Below are 16733 nucleotides of genomic sequence, written 5' to 3' on the forward strand. Positions count from 1 at the left end.
GATATCTGGCACTTTCGGTTATTTTTACATTTATTTTCACCCCTTTCCCTCCCACATCCATCCTCTCCTTTTGGTGCCAATGATGTCTTATTCCCACAGCATTCTTTACAGATGGTAAGTCATATGTATACCAAGTTTGGTTGAAATTTTCTCACTGCGTTCAGAGTTATGCCGGAACATGCACACACAAGTACACACATACATACCCCATATATATATATATATATATTATATATATATATATATAATATATATATATATATATATATATCAGGGATGAAATAGCAAACAGCCATCGTAGCATCGTTAATTCACTGGCGAAATTTTCGAGACCACATGTCCCATCTTCAGGGCTGTAAGATTACAAAGACTAAAAATAAAAAAAAATGGAATCGTTAAAAAAACTCACAAAGTCTAAAAACATGACTTGAATTTAAAACGAAAAAAAAGCTAAAGAAAAATGTTAAAACATTGAAAACCTAATATGAAAAAGCTAATATATATATATATATATATATATATATATATATATATATATCTATAGATATATATATATATATATATATATAATATATATATATATATATATATATATATATATATATATATATATATATATATAATTATGATGTTAAAACGCATTAGTACCTAACTCTATCTGAGCTAAGAACTGAGTGACTTTCTCAGTTTTCAGGAGGACGATAGTGGAAGAGGTCTGGCTGTTTAGGGAAGGAACAAGTTGCTTGATACTTAATGATTCCAAGGATAGAGGAGAGTTAGGTTTGGGGTTATTGGGTGCTTTTGGGCGATAACATTAAACTATCATAAGAGAAATGTTAGTTTTTTGCATTTCTTACAGTGATCTCTTATAGTAAAAAAATTCTTTAGTTTTTAATTGACATCAATTCGGTGACTAACTCCAAGATAAGAATCAGGTTCTTGACTTTGAGCAATCTCTTAGTGGCTACCGATATATTTCCAACTTTACATTTTGGGAAATGAAAACAATAAACCACTAGAGACCAGCATCAAGGCAGGAAGCCTATCCATTATGGGGACAAAATAATGACCCTTAGGATTTTTCGACATAATCTGATATCTAAAGCTGGAAATGTACTGCGAATTGAGTTTTGCAGTGTTTGTTTGAATTTCTTCGAATGTACGAAAGGAATGGAGGCATACATGAGTAATTTAGGGACCACTCTCTCTCCATCCTGGAATCATTAAATATTAAGCAGCTTGTTCCTTCCCTAAACAGCCAGACCTCTTCCACTATCTTATATATAGCCTAAGTTGACGTCGTCCTCCTGAAAATTGAGAATGTCACTCAGTTCTTAGCTCAGATAGAGTTAGGTACTAATACGTTTTAACATCATAATTTTATATATATATATTTTTAAAAGTTTTTTCAGTATTAGGTTTCAATATTTTAAAAATTTTCTTTAGCTTGTTTTGTTCGTTTTAAATTTAAGTTCATGTTTTTAGACTTTGTGAGTTTTTTTTTTAACTGAGTCCATTTTTATATTTTTATTTTTTTGTAATCTTACAGCCCTGAAGATGAGACATGTGGTCTCGAAAATTTTGCCAGTAAATTGACGATGCTACGATGGCTGTTTGCTATTTTCATTCCATGCTGAATCTGCGGCGTTTTAGATACCCAATCTTTCAGTTTATATATATATATATATATACTATATATATATATATAATTATATATATATATATATATATATAGATATATATATTATCCACTAGTCAACAATGGATCAAGTTAGTACATTCTTAGGATGACACTTCTATGTATATCAAAAACGTTTTCCCATAAATTAGACTTGTTTAAATTACACTCCAACTCCAAACTATTACAAAATTTCTACTTTTCGTAACCTTTCTTACTAAGAGTATGATTTTTTAAAAGGAAAAACATCTCACTCTAAAACGGTGAATGCTTGACATATCTTTTAAGCTTCCAGTTTTCGTCTCAAATAAATGGAATTAAGTTTAATCAGTATAGAACATGTGACTCAATTGTCATGGGATTTTATGTTTCCATCACTCGTATTGTCGCTGATCATAATAAATATTTAATGCCCAGTTAATTTTTTTTAGAGACTTTTTTTTCTAAGGCAATCTTCCAGAAACGACCTGATCAGATCATCATTTTTACGAGAACTCTGCTGTCTGATATACTGAAATGACTAATAGCAGAGAGAATCATTGAACAACGCTTCTTTACAACTTCTGTTTTTCTACTGGAAGTTCTTTTAGCATTTGCGACCGTCAAAGGAATCGTCAAATATTCTTAGCATAGCACACTAATATTATATCTCTCGAAGGGAGGACATATTTAGATTATAATTCAAAATATTTCAAAAGAATTCATCTTCATTTCCAATAAAGGAACATCATTATCACTAAACATTTATTTATACCTTCTGTGATGAATACTGAGCCTACTCCTGTGATCCATTTCCCAAACTTTTTCCTGTTATAGAGTAATTAAAATCAATCATGCCTTTCCATGATTTATTGACTGATGATTTAAAGGAGGGTACTCATAATGCAATTCACAAGAGGAAGAAAGAACGTATTCATAGCGACATTCATATTGAAATACCGTGGCATTTTCAGTCCTTTTATCTAAAGATAAGTTATGAGGGCTGCATTGAAACCATTACCAAAGTTATTTTCTAAAATATATTAATTGAGTTTTAACGATAACTATCGTTATATCTATCGAATGAATGAGTTTCTTTTTAATTGATATTAAAATAAGTGACATGCCATACTCATACTGCTGGTATTAATGATCATCTGTACAGAATAACTAGATTAATTGTACCAGCATCTGTAGTTTGTTGTGCGATGTCTTGTTTCGAAAGGTAGTGTCGGGTGAAGTTAGTGCAATAACTTTGTCAGGAGGCTTTGCCTTTTTAAGTTCGTGCTTTCAGAGGTGTATATTCTCCTAAAATTGTCTGCAAAGGGTGAAGGGGCGACGACGCGTGACAAAGCTGCTATGAACTCTAAAGAAGTCTACTACATAACTTCAAGATTTGGGACATAAGTAAACGCCAGTTTCAAACATGTGAAACTGAATGAACATACAAAGCATATTATCTCCAAAGACGGCGCTGTACTCCCCCTATTTCACCCCCCACAATTCATTTTGGCACTAGGATCATGTTATTGCACACCCTCATATCTTGGATATCAATTCACAAGCCATCAGGCATTTGATTAAAACTTAAAATAGATCATCAACTATATCTGGGAGTATACACTTAAAAATAATACTTCTGGTTGAAAAGGAAAAAAAACTTGGTGTACTTTTAAACCTTCAACTGTATGGCATCCCAAAAATCCAATCGCTACTCACCTGTTCGTTATGGAACTTAATCAAGAGTGCCGTCTATACTCAATGAACAATATTTCGCTTTTTTATCAAAAATATACTAACTTCTCGGATATCTTATGCAGTCATTTCAACAAGTTCATTTTAATTTTACGAACTCAGATAATGGACACGAGTCTTTTGCTTATGATTCAGTCAAAAGTTTTACAAAGGGCAGATATACATGAAACGGTGGCATCCTTACTTCCGAGTTCTAAGCTTTTAGACTGAAAGAAAAAGTGTTCTTCCATAAGATTCCCCCTAAAACTAGGATACTGCACCGCTCGACCAAGATCATGCAGAGGCGTTTCCAAACGTTTTGGGTATTATTTTCGTTTTCATTGCATGCTAGCGACGATTTAGTCTGCATTACTATACTGATGAATTAGATATAAAAACTAAATGTAGCATTTAGCATACCGGCGTCTGAATTAATCCTAACATCTTTGATGGAGTACTTCACGGCAGTATGAACCGATGTTTTGATAGTAGCAAAAAAGTCAAAGCCTTTGTATATCGTTTTATGAAGGTCTCTATGTTGCTAAAGGCCCGGCCAACAAAAACCCTACAGCTTTAAAGATCTTATTTATTAAAAAGAATTTACAAGCATTTATATGCATTTCAAGGAATGGGAGTCATTGTTTTTCTCAAATATATTTCAAACTAATTATCTGATCGAGATGGCACTTACAACAGACCAAAAATACTGGTGATCTATGTTTATCGAAGGAACTATGTATACTCACTAATATAATCTGAATATACTCGTTGCTTATGAATTTGTGAATTTGTTTTGAATGAGTATATAAAAATGAAAATGAATATGATGTTTTCATCTAAGCACTTTCACAAGTGATATTTTGTTTCATTTGAAGGCTATATATATATATATATTATATATATATATATATATATATATATATATAAATTATATATCTATCCAATAAATCCAAGGGTTAAATATACCAAACAAAGTTATAGATATGATAGAGAGACAATTACGTTGGTTGATTGATTGATTGACCAATATAAGCGTGTGCTTTTTGCATGAGTGTTATGAAGATTCACTTACCTATTGAGATTGATCCCTATTCTATTGTCAGCTTTCTCCATTTTGGGATTTGGTTAGGTTGGAGTCGTTCGAATCTGTAGATGACTCCTGCTGACTCATACAACTTTGCCTTAAAAAAGTCAAGAGTAAACGCCTTAATTAAAACCATTTGACAATGAATTAATATCACAAAAATTAGGGGGTTAGGTGTCTTGTACACTGTGTCAAAGTTCCATTTCGATCAAATAATAAGTTTGAAAGATATTTGAAAAAAAGAAAAACAGATGACTCGCGCGGTCCCTGAAATAAATATAGTAGTAGAAGTAAGCCCATTTCCGGTGAATTACCTCATGTAGTCAAATTTCAACCATAAAGTTTTTCAGATAAGCCTAGAGAAAATTCTTTCAGATTATCATAAATAGTTGCTTCAAGCGTGAAAGACAAACTAAGTCAAAGGCCACGGGATTCCTAAAAAGAAGAAATGGAGTTCGGATGTGTTAGACCGCTAGATGTCAGTAGCCTCACTGTGACCATCGTTGGTTCAGTAAATGGATATTAATAACCATTCGACATTGACTGAACTTAACATTTACTTAGAGACGAGCACCAAAATAACCATTATTATTGTAAAAAGCCAATTTTTTAATTTTTATTTTTTTGCGCCGAATATACATATTCCACGAAAAAAAAACAAAAAAAAAAAACCAAGGAGAATTCTAAGAAGTAAATAAGAAAACCAATATAAATCAACAATAGAAAAATGTTAGTCAGAAAATTTAGACAAAGTGGTTATAAGTCTATAAAATTTAATTGCATCTGCAACAATAAAGATGTTTGGTCCTTCCAAAGACCACAAATGCCTCATCCTCTGCCAAGCGAGTACGAGTGTGATGATTTACAAGGGAATGATTGTGGGAAGCTACTGACATAAAGATAGACAATATAATTTCAGTAATGGTAGAAGTGAACACCTAAAACTTGTGACATGACTGCAATTTCCTCTGTACAAATGGAAGCTTTGGGCTCAATACCTAGTTTTCTGGAAACATATTATGAAAACAATACGTTTCTACTGTAGTGTGAGGATGGCCGCTCGGAGGGTCAATGACAACACGGTTTTGAAAAATCCATAGGTTCAGTTATTGTACTCTTGGTTACGCCAAGTTAATCATAAAGTGCAAGAACTGTGAGAGATTAAGCAATTATTAACATTTATCTTTTGTTGGAGTTCAGCCTCACAGCTTGGTGTCTAACACTCCAGTAATTTATGATCCTTTAACGATCTCTTTATTTGGCCGGACATCTGTTTACAGTTTATTGCGCCAGGTTATTTTTTATTTATAAGTTGTTGGTTAAAATCTTGGGGTAAATTATTTTGGAAACCGGGAGTTTACCTGTATTTAACATCTGGTTTTTGGTTGATTGTTAAAAATCGGTTTTGCTGTCCACTGTTTGCCATTTTACATTCTAGCATCACATTAATTTACATTAATAATTAATTATACCAAAAATAACGTCTTAAACATAAATCTGTGGAACAGCAGACATGAAAGTCATGGGCTTGCTAAATAAAACAGTTAACGATTTCCTGCCATAGGTCGCTCAGGAGCTATCAAAAAGATCGTGCATTTAGGGAAACAGGATGAAAATGCGATATGGAAATTTTCCACCCAATGTTTCAGTCAATGAGTCAACGAAAATAAATAAAATAATACTTGGAGTGAACCATTGTTTTGTATTTTTGCCGAGCTACTCTTCGTCAACTCATCATCACTGCTATGTTGCCAGATGCACCACATACTAAATCATAAATACACACATACAGAACACCCACCCATCCATCCTCATACAGACACACACACACACACACACGCATATATATATATATATATATATATATATATAATATATATAGATATATGATATATATATCAGCCAAGTGATAAAAATGCAGGGTTTTAGCAGGAGCAGGAAAACCAACACGGCGAAGTATTACAATTTATTGCAACCGACGCGTTTCGCATTCAGCAGAATGCATCCTCGGGTCTGTATAATAAAATAATCAACAATATAATTTAAATTAATTTGAAAATTGTCTAACAATATTTTACAAACTATGACAAACCAAACGAGAAATTAAAGCACATACGTTAATTAAAAGTTCAGATAGAAAGTTAAAAATAAATAGATAAATAAATAAATTAATAAATAAATAAATTAGTAAATATAAAGTTAAAAAATATTTGAGGAGCACTGGGGGTCGACCTACCATGGCAAGAGATAAACAAAAACTCATCTCATTTCTGCATACAATAATTGTTTGGTAGTATTTTTGTAAATATGAGGAGAGTATTATAAATTAAATTAACTTGAAAATTGCCTAAAAATCATTTACAAACTAGTTAAAATGAAAACCGAAACTTCAGACATATATAAAAAAAGCACATACGTTAATTAAAAGTTCAGATAGAAAGTTAAAAATAAATAAATATTTGTTTTACTAATCTATTTATTTATTTATCTATTTTAACTTCCTATATGAACTTTTATTTAACGTATGTGCTTTGGAATTTTTTCTCGTGTTGTTTTGTCAATTGTTAGTGTATTTTTGTTCCTGCAGTGAAATTCAAATTAATTTAATTTATGCTGGTCAGTATTTATTATACAGACCCTGAGGAGGCATTCTGCTGAATGCGAAACGCGTCGGTTGGAATAAATTGTATTACTTCCTATGTTTGTTCCTGCTCCTGCTCCCTGTGCATAATATATATATATATATATATATATATATATATATATATATATATATATGTATATATATATATTAATATATATATATATATATAGTATATAAATAGATATATATATATATAAGTATATATATATATATATACATATATATATATATATATATATATATATATATATATATATATATATAATGCAACAGGGAGCAGGAGCAGGAACAAACATAGGGAAGTAATACAATTTATTCCAACCGACGCGTTTCGCATTCAGCAGAATGCCTCCTCAGGGTCTGTATAATAAAATACTGACCAGCATAAATTAAATTAATTTGAAATTTCACGCAGACAAAAATACACTAACAATTGACAAAACAACACGAGAAATTAAAAGCACATACGTTAAATAAAAGTTCATATAGGAAGTAAAAATAGATAAATATATATATATACTATAAATATATATATATATACTATATATATATATATATATATATATATATATATATATATAAATAGTATATATATATATATATATATATATATATATAGATATATAGATATATATATATATATATATATATATATATATATATCTATATATATATATATATCTATATATATATATATATATATATATATATATATATATATATATATATATATATATATATATATATATATATGTGTGTGTGTGTGTGTGTGTGTGTGTGTGTGTGCGTGTAAGGTGTGTTAGGGAGAATTGTTCTAATCTTCCGCGTCAAAATCTTCAGTTAGTAGATTCTGCCTCAACTTTACTGTGTTCCCGGTTGCTGTCATAACCGTATTAAGAATGACTGACAATGTCATGTCGTAGCAATAACTGAAGAGGCAGACGAGAAAATCTGCTGGAATAGCACTCTTAGACTCGGTGCACAAGCTACTTTTTACCAGCAAATTGTTGTCTTTGCAGTAGATAAGGTTTTAGTTTTTGTGTATCAGCCGAAGTGTACGTTGGAGATTTCGCAGTAGTATCAGGTACTGTGAAGCGCCACGTTTATATATGTAGTATATATATATATATATATATATATATATATATATATATATATATATATATATATATGTTATATATATATATATATATATATATATATATATATATATATATATATATATATATACTATTTACATAGGTATATGTATATATGAGTGTATGTGTGTATGATCAACCATCATTCTAGGAAATTCTTTATGTCTAATAAAGCAAGGAAGGGTAGGTATCTGGATCAATGAAAGGCAAGATTATGAACTATTATCGAACTTTTGGCACTTTATCCAGTTCTTAATGACCATGAACACAAAGGTGTAGGGGAAAATCTCCACTCAATGGTCTGTCTGAGAAGTCTCCTAACATGACTGACCTCACGCTGAGGGTTGGACTATAGTGCCTGATTCGAGTCTAGAAAGTCAATAGAGAGTTTTGATTGCGCTAATAAAATATGGATTGTTCTTAGGTGTGTGGAAAATAAAGCTTTAATAATAAATCATGGACTAGAGAGGACTGTCAATAACAAGATTGCTCGACTTGCCAGGAAAGTTTTGACTTTCAATGCCAGGTATTAGATGTTTCCTGGCTAACAAAATTTAAGGAAGGTAATTTGATTATGTTCCTACATGTCTACATAGGTAATGTTGAACAACAATAATGGTTAAGTTGAAATGTACTGTTGCAGCAACTTGATAAGCCAGATATAGTAAGAAGTTTCTTGTGTGCTAAATACCAAATCTTGCTGAATACAGAGAGGTGTTTGATGTATGTAGTCGTTGGCTGTTCGATCATGGCACCACTATATTTGGGTAATAGCGTGGCTTGTTTTATCTTTGACAGGTCTTGACCTCTCCGGCCATCGGAAAAAGTTGTGGGTGGAGAATCCACGTCGGACAAATCTTATGTTCGTAATTTTACTTAAAATAGTTTAATTGATAATGATTTTATCTTAACTTGTTTAATTGTTTTGTATTAATGTAAGATTTATTTCTTGCATTTAGCCTGAAGATGGGACTTTGTCTCGAAACGTCGCTAGCCAGTAAAGAATCCAGTGTAATGTGCCATGTCCTTCCGTATCCCCATGCCCAATAATATATATAATATAGTATATATATTATATATAATTATATATATATATATATTACATATATATATATATGTATACATATATATATATATATATATATATATATATATGTATATATATATATAATAATAATAATAATAATAATAATAAAATAATAATAATAATAATAAAAAAAAAAAAGATAGTAATCATAATAGTGGTAATAACAGTAATAATATTGGTGAGAGAAAAAATGCATTGAGAGTTATAACAGTTAGTGCACAGATTATATAACTTAGATTTCAACTAGAGACCTTAGGTGGTTACAGTACTCAGGTCCGGAGGGCTAAATACGAAAATTGAATGTAAAAAAACTTTAACTTGATAGTAATCACAGTAATAATGAAAAATTAAAATATCAGCAATACATATAATAATGACAAAATCTGCTGATGACATCTTGCCAATACAGAGATTAAGTCCTTTAGGGGACAAAGGCCTCAATTTCCCATCTTTCCCACAATTTAGATCTTCTTCTTGCTTTACTCCTTAGGATGCTTTGTATGAGCAAGTTGCTGCTGTTTCTCACTCGGGTTACCAGACTGGACATTGTTCGCTTAACAATGATTTTTAAATTGTCCAGGTGGTTTTCTATGAACATCGTGTGGCGGAGTGTAGCGGGGTGTTTGTGATGCGTCTTAGAATGTCTTTTGCACAACAGTGATTACGTCTCGATGGTCTCTCGGGCTATAGTTCGTCCAGAGGGAAACACCCATAGATACTGTAGCAGTACGAACGGAAGAGCAGCAGTTTCACGTCTCGGTGATAGAAGGCAAACCTCCTTGCAATCATGTTGCCAGTTGCACCTAGTTTACGACGCCTCTGTTCAATGTCTGCCGTATCTTTTAGGTTGCCGGTGATAATGTGACCCAAATACGGAAATTCGTGCACAAATTCCAGCCGATGGATTCCGAGGAAAATTTGTGATTCTGCAATATGCTTAAGCGATCTCGGGAGCAGCGACATGCACTGGGTCTTGGTTTCGTTGTAGATTATATCAAATTCCTCTGCATATTGACGGCAAGTGTCGATGAGTCGTTGGAGACCTTGCACTGATGGGGAAATCAGAACCATATCGTCGGCGTAAGAGAGGTTGTTTATAGTTGTTTCATTAACAGTGCATCCGATTGGGAGTGAGTTAAGTTCGACATTCAAGGCATCTGTGTACGTATTAAACAGGTATGGAGAGAGAATGCCCCTTGCCGATTCCCGTTTAGGGAGCCGAAGGTGTACAATAATACGTTACCCCATTTGACACGGAATTGCTGTGTGGAGAACCAGCAATGCAAAATGCCAATTAGATATAGGGTGTGCTCCTTTTATGCAGTTTCAGGAAGAGCTTCAGGTACTTTACTCTGTCAAGTGCTTTTCTCACATCTACAAAACAAAGGAAAACAGGAGAGGTGGATGATGGGTAGGATTTCAGCAATTCTTTCAGTATGTAGATGTAGGTGTCGGTTGAGTGGTTTGCTTTAAACCCGAACTGGTTGTCAGTGGTGTGTAGAAAGGGGAGACGTCTCACTAGAAGAACTGACTCAAGTATCTTCGATGCGATCGTTGCGATTGCAATCGGCCGGTAGTTGCCAGGGTCAGCTGCATCCTTTAGCTTGTTTTTGATTAATGGTATCAAGTGAACTAAGAGTAGGGAGTCTGGAAGGAACTGCTGAATTATGCACGCATTGAATAGGGCAGCTAGCAAAATATAAATTATCGGATGGCAGAATTTGAAAGCCTCTGCGGGAAGACCATCACAGCCTGGCGATTTATTATTAAGTAGGCTGTTTATGGCTTCGTTGATGTTACTTGGCGTAATACGGTCTGCAAAATGAGTTTGAATGTTGTCAGTAAGGAGGTTATCTACATCCCTTCGGGAATCTTGATCATTTATGCAATTCAGGATATTGTTGAAGTGATAGCCCCACATGCTTGCGATAGCTTCGTCTCCGACTGCTTCTCCTACTCTCTGTGATAGCTTTTTAGTTTTGGGATTTAAGGACTGGATATCTTTCCAAAGACGAGGATAATCACCAGATTCTGAGTTTCTAGACATTGCATCGGCTCTTAGTTGTTTTCATTTAACCTGCAGTGCTTAAGAGCAAGTTTGAACTGCATTCTTGCCTGTCTCATTAGAAATGCAGTGTGCCCTTCCCTCGGGCTACCATTTTGCTTCCACAGTAAAAATATTTCTCGTGAGTATGTATACAGATCTTTAACCAAGTCATTCCATCCAGGTATATTACGAGAATTACCTTGATAAAATCTATAGGCAGTCCTGCCCGAAGCAAGCATAGCGGAGATTATGTTCGAATAGAATTCATTCAGATCCCTCCTGTGGTGGTCATTTCTACAATTTGTGTTAGTACAAAGTAAGGTCGCCCTAAAGTATCCGGTTTTTTGTTGGTTTTAAAAATCCCAGTTTACCGCTGATGGGCGATCAGTTAGGGGGTTCACGGTAGGGAGGGATGGGGTATTGAATGACACCTGTAATGGGATGTGATCGTAGCCCGTTGCAAGATCATAGCGAATATTGCAGGTCATAATAGAATCATGAAGTTGTGGAGATGTGATGCAGTGGTTCAGCCAGTAATAGCGTCTGCTCTATTATGTACATATGAATAGAAGGAGGGAGGGAGGAGCATTACATCGCTAATTTGGAGAGCATGATTTTGACAGAGGCAAGTAAGTTCATTATAAAATAGTTTTGTGGGGTGAGAATTAAGGTCCCCGATTATACAAATATGATCAGCAGGAGAATCATGAATAATACTGTATAACTCCCCTAGGATCATGATGATCAAAATTATTGTTATTTTCCCATGGCATATAAACATTAGTTATTAGGATTTTAGAGTTCCCTACTGTCACTTGAAGCCCCAGCAATCTGTCACTCCTGTAGGTCATCACCTTTATCATATTGTCTAACGATTTGTGCCACAGGAAAGAAAGGCCACCTTTCGGGCGACCGGCTATGATTTGATCTGTAACTTGCATCGATGAAGTCGAGAGGGTTCTGAAGTCTTCATATATTGAATCGCAGATGGCAAGGTCATGTGGCCAGAGGAGCATTTCTTGCAATGCAATGATACCTTTGAAGTTTTTGCAGAACATGTTTAGGAGAGGAATGTTCCGCTTGAGGCCAAAAATATTCCGAGAGATTATGTTTAATGCATCCATGGTTACTCACGAAGATGGGAGATGAATGCGCTGATCATTTGGATGGATGGGGGTTTAGCCAGGTGGAGTGGGCAGTCACTTGCCGTGGGGGTTGGCTGGCACTTGCAGTGGAAATTACCCTGGTTGGAGTGTCAGTAAGTTCCCCTGAGGGTGGTTGGTCCCGGATTAGGTTATATCTTGAAACTAATGTATTAGGACCAAAATTCTCGCCTGTAAGAACGTCGAGGTGTTGAAATAGGCAGGTAATCCTGTAAGCCCCTTTATGTTTACTTCTGCATGGGAGTTCGTGAGAGATGAGTGGGTATATATATATATATATATATATATATATATATATATATATATATATATATATATATATATATATAATAATAATAATAATAATAATAATAATAATAATAATAATAATAATAAACAGGGGAAGAGGCAAACCAGTTCAATACATCGGTTGCTTTATTGTTGCCAACGTTTCAAGACTTTGGTGTCCTTTTCAATGCTATAGAAAGGAGGAAAACAAAATATATATAAATTACAAACTTGTCCAGCAAGATTAGCTTAAACTGTCACATACTAATAAGCACTAAAGAAAAAAATAACTAAAGACACACAATGTATTAAAGGCTAAGTAAAAAAAATTGAAAGTTTAAAACAAATGTTACAACCCGAGGTTCGGTTTGCAAAAAGGTTTACCAGAGCAAGGAGTCAAGATAACCAAAGAAAGATAAGAGTGAGCAGTCTAAGCAATATGTAATGGAACTGCTGTACGTTGTTATCTAATGTTGCAATGAGTTGCTTTAAATGGCCAAGGGCTTTCGCGTATAGCGGGAGTGGTTTCATTAGAGCTGGATAAAATGATCTTAAAATCATCATAGTTGATTTTGCATTTGCATATTTGTGTATGGTTTTTAATATTTGAAAGCTCGGGACTAGGAACCTTCATCCCTGTGGGGTAACTAATGCCTATATGAGTCACATCTACTTTGAGCAGTCGGCGAGTGCTTCCCACGTAAGTCTGTTCGTTGACGAACAGCAAGTATACAAGTAAAACTAGGCCAGACCGCATTAAGGTAGGCAATTTATCTTTGTGTTGAAAGAATCCACCTATGGTTTTTTTGATTCCTTAAGATGAATTTGACATCAGCTGCTGGGAAATGTTTGTTCATTGTGGTATAATTGGGGTATCACAAGTGTATGGAAAGCTGATATAATATTTCACTTTTGAAATAGATGCACTGGCTGGTGGCTGGAAGATTTTCTGTAGGGCTTTCCTGACATGATTTTTAAGTTCCTCGCTGGCCGAGGGGTTTTTCGAGCTGGGCTGCCAATCTTGTGGTCTGAGGTTCGATTCCCGGCTTGGCCAACGCGGAATCAGAGAAATTTATTTCTGGTGATAGAAGTTCATTTCACGATATAGTGTGGTTCGGATCCCACAATAAGCTGTAGGTCCCGTTGTTAGGTGACCAATTAGTTCCTAGCCACGTAAAAATATCTAATCCTTCGGGCCAGCCCTAGGAGAGCTGTTAATCAGCTCAGTGGTCTGGTAAAACTAAGACATACTTAACTTTTTTTTCCTGACATAACTAGAGAACAGGGCAGTTGAGAAACAAGCTCCAGTTTGAAGTCAATGCTGTTAGCTCTGTGAATTAGCGTTGATAAAGAATTAAGCTTATAATTAAGTGAACAGGAACTTTAAAAATTTTGCCCCAAACCTGTAAAAGTGGCCTTACGAAAAATTCCCATTCTGAATTCATCATTCTCTCGTAAGACCAAGGCTTCAAGAAAATGTAATCTATTATTATTTTCTTTCTCAAATGTAAGTCTTATATTAGTGGCTTAAAGTAGGCAGGACAATTGTCCAGTAGTTGCTGTTCAAACTTGAATATAAAAGTGTCTGCAAAGGTGCAGGTCAATGGGTTGCTTATGCCAACGCCGTCCGCCTGAACGTAAACCTCATCGTTAAAAACGAAGGCTGTGTCCCGCACAGTCAATTCTAAAAGTTTCTTAAAATCTGCTTTGCTAAAACCATGGAAAACATCATTGCCATTCACAAAAATGGTTTCTAGTATGAAGTCGATGGTTTCATCAATGGGAACATTTGTGAAAAGTGATTCCACGTCAAAGCTGTCCATGACGAGGACAGCATCTTGGCTGGGCATACTCTGTTTGAATTCTAAAGATTTCCTTGGTTTATAATTTTGTTGTTAAAGCATTAGTTTAACAATTGAACCAGAAATTTAGCTATCTTATAATTTGGCGTTGTATAGGCGGAGAGGATGGGTCTAATAGGAATGTTGTTTTTATGCACCTTTGGGAATCTGTACATAATGCCAAAAGATGAACCAGTATAAAAAGAGCTCTTCATAGGTAATTTGACTTATTGTTTTTCTGTCCTTAAGTGATCTTAAAAATCAGTTAATTAATTTTTCGTTTTTGAAGATTATTTTGTATTCTTTCTGGCCTATTTTATAGAAGTTCTTGCTACCGGGCAAAATATCTTGCATTTCGTTAGTATAGTAATTTTTATTTAAAATAACCGTGCCTTTACCTTTATCGGGTTTAAATAAGACCAAGTCTTCTCATTTGCTTAGTTTTTTAATTAAGGGTATTCGTAACATTTCTGTTAAAAAAAGGGGTCCATCTGATTTTTACTTTCTGAAAACTTTCAGTTCTTTTTGGAAATGTGATAAATTAGTGCTTAAGGATAAGTTTTTCATTTTGGAAAATAGTAGTTCGAAAGCCAAGAAGTGTTCAATGAAACCTAGCTTTTAATAGGTAAGGAAATGTCCAGTCCGAAGGACAACAAAAACTCTTCCCTTCTGGTTATAGCTAGAGTAGTTGAAGACCACCTTGTTATTATTATTGTTGAAGGTCGGTTTGGAAACACCTAGTTTATTAAGTTTGTTGTTGTGGGTCTGCAGCGTCGTATCAAAAACTTTTTCACAAACTTAGTCAATAGTCAGTTAAAAATCAAAAGATCAATTTTGAATAGAATTGTACAATGCTTGAATTTGCAATGCATGTTTATCAATCAATCTCTCCTTTGCACATACTTCAGTGGATAACAAAGTATTAGTACTGTCTTGGTAAATTTTCCATTGTATAATGAATTTCTGTATAATTTGAATTTAACAAAGTTGGGTATAATCTGTTTAATCTGACAATATTGGAGAAATTCCAAGTCCGTTAAGCCTTCCATCACTTCTTCATCATCCCCTCCAAGTTGCAGCATTTTTGTAGCAGAAATCGTGCTTGGGCCTGTTGTTTCAGATCCAATGGCTGTTATTCTTAGTGTGTTGGGGAGTTCCATTATGATGTGTAGTGAACCTTGTTTAATGCAATGCCCATACACAGGTTTCCTTGGAGGGTTATTGGGGGCTTGGTAGGCTGAGAGGTGGCAGCAAGAGGGAGAGGGGGAGTGGGGCAAATCATCTTCTTGAAAGAACTCTGCAGTGGATGGTGGGTATTGTAGGCCTCCGCCCATTTACAGTACTCCAAGATGGTTTTAGGGGCCTTGTCCACCAAGTGGGTGGCAAGATCAAGGGGAGCATAGGTCAGGAAGTACTCCAATTGATAGAGCTCTAAGACCTCCTCAATAGATGTTGCATAGGAGACCTTTGTCCACCTCTTGAGTGCTGGTGTCTTCTTGGCTACCCACTCCATCTATGTTTGGTTAGCCTCCTTGGTCTGGGTTCAGCTCGTAAGCCCGAAAGATTACCTCTCAGACAAAGGTGAGGTCTTGTCGCTTGTTGAGGGGGAGGGCCTCTTTTTGAGGGGTAGGACTGAAGTTCCTGTACACTTGGTCAACATGAATTATGCTCTCGAGGTGAGAATGCGAGGGATGGGTGCAGGGGGTGTCGTAGTCGTGGGTGCCAGAGTGGCACTCTGGGCTGCCATGGCCAGTTGATATGCTCTTTTTTTCTCCCTTTTTGCTGCTTGGAACACTGCCTCAGCAGCTTCTCTTCTCTCTTGTGCTTCTCTCTTAGCAGCTTCTCTTTTCTCTTGGGCCGCTTCCTTCATCTTTTCGTTCACCCATTTTACCAGTTTTGTGCCTTCCATGTCCCATTGCTTTCCAGGCTTCGGCGAAGGCTATAACCTCCTCCAGTGTAAGCTGCTGGCCATTTTGTCAGAGGTAAAATGCTAGTAGCACTAGCATGGGAATCTGGGTATCTGGACACTGGCACTAGCCTGGAATAATGAGATGGATGACAGTCACAAAA

This window comes from Macrobrachium nipponense, chromosome 39, assembly GCF_015104395.2.
Source record: "Macrobrachium nipponense isolate FS-2020 chromosome 39, ASM1510439v2, whole genome shotgun sequence".
Taxonomy (NCBI): Eukaryota; Metazoa; Arthropoda; class Malacostraca; order Decapoda; family Palaemonidae; genus Macrobrachium; species Macrobrachium nipponense.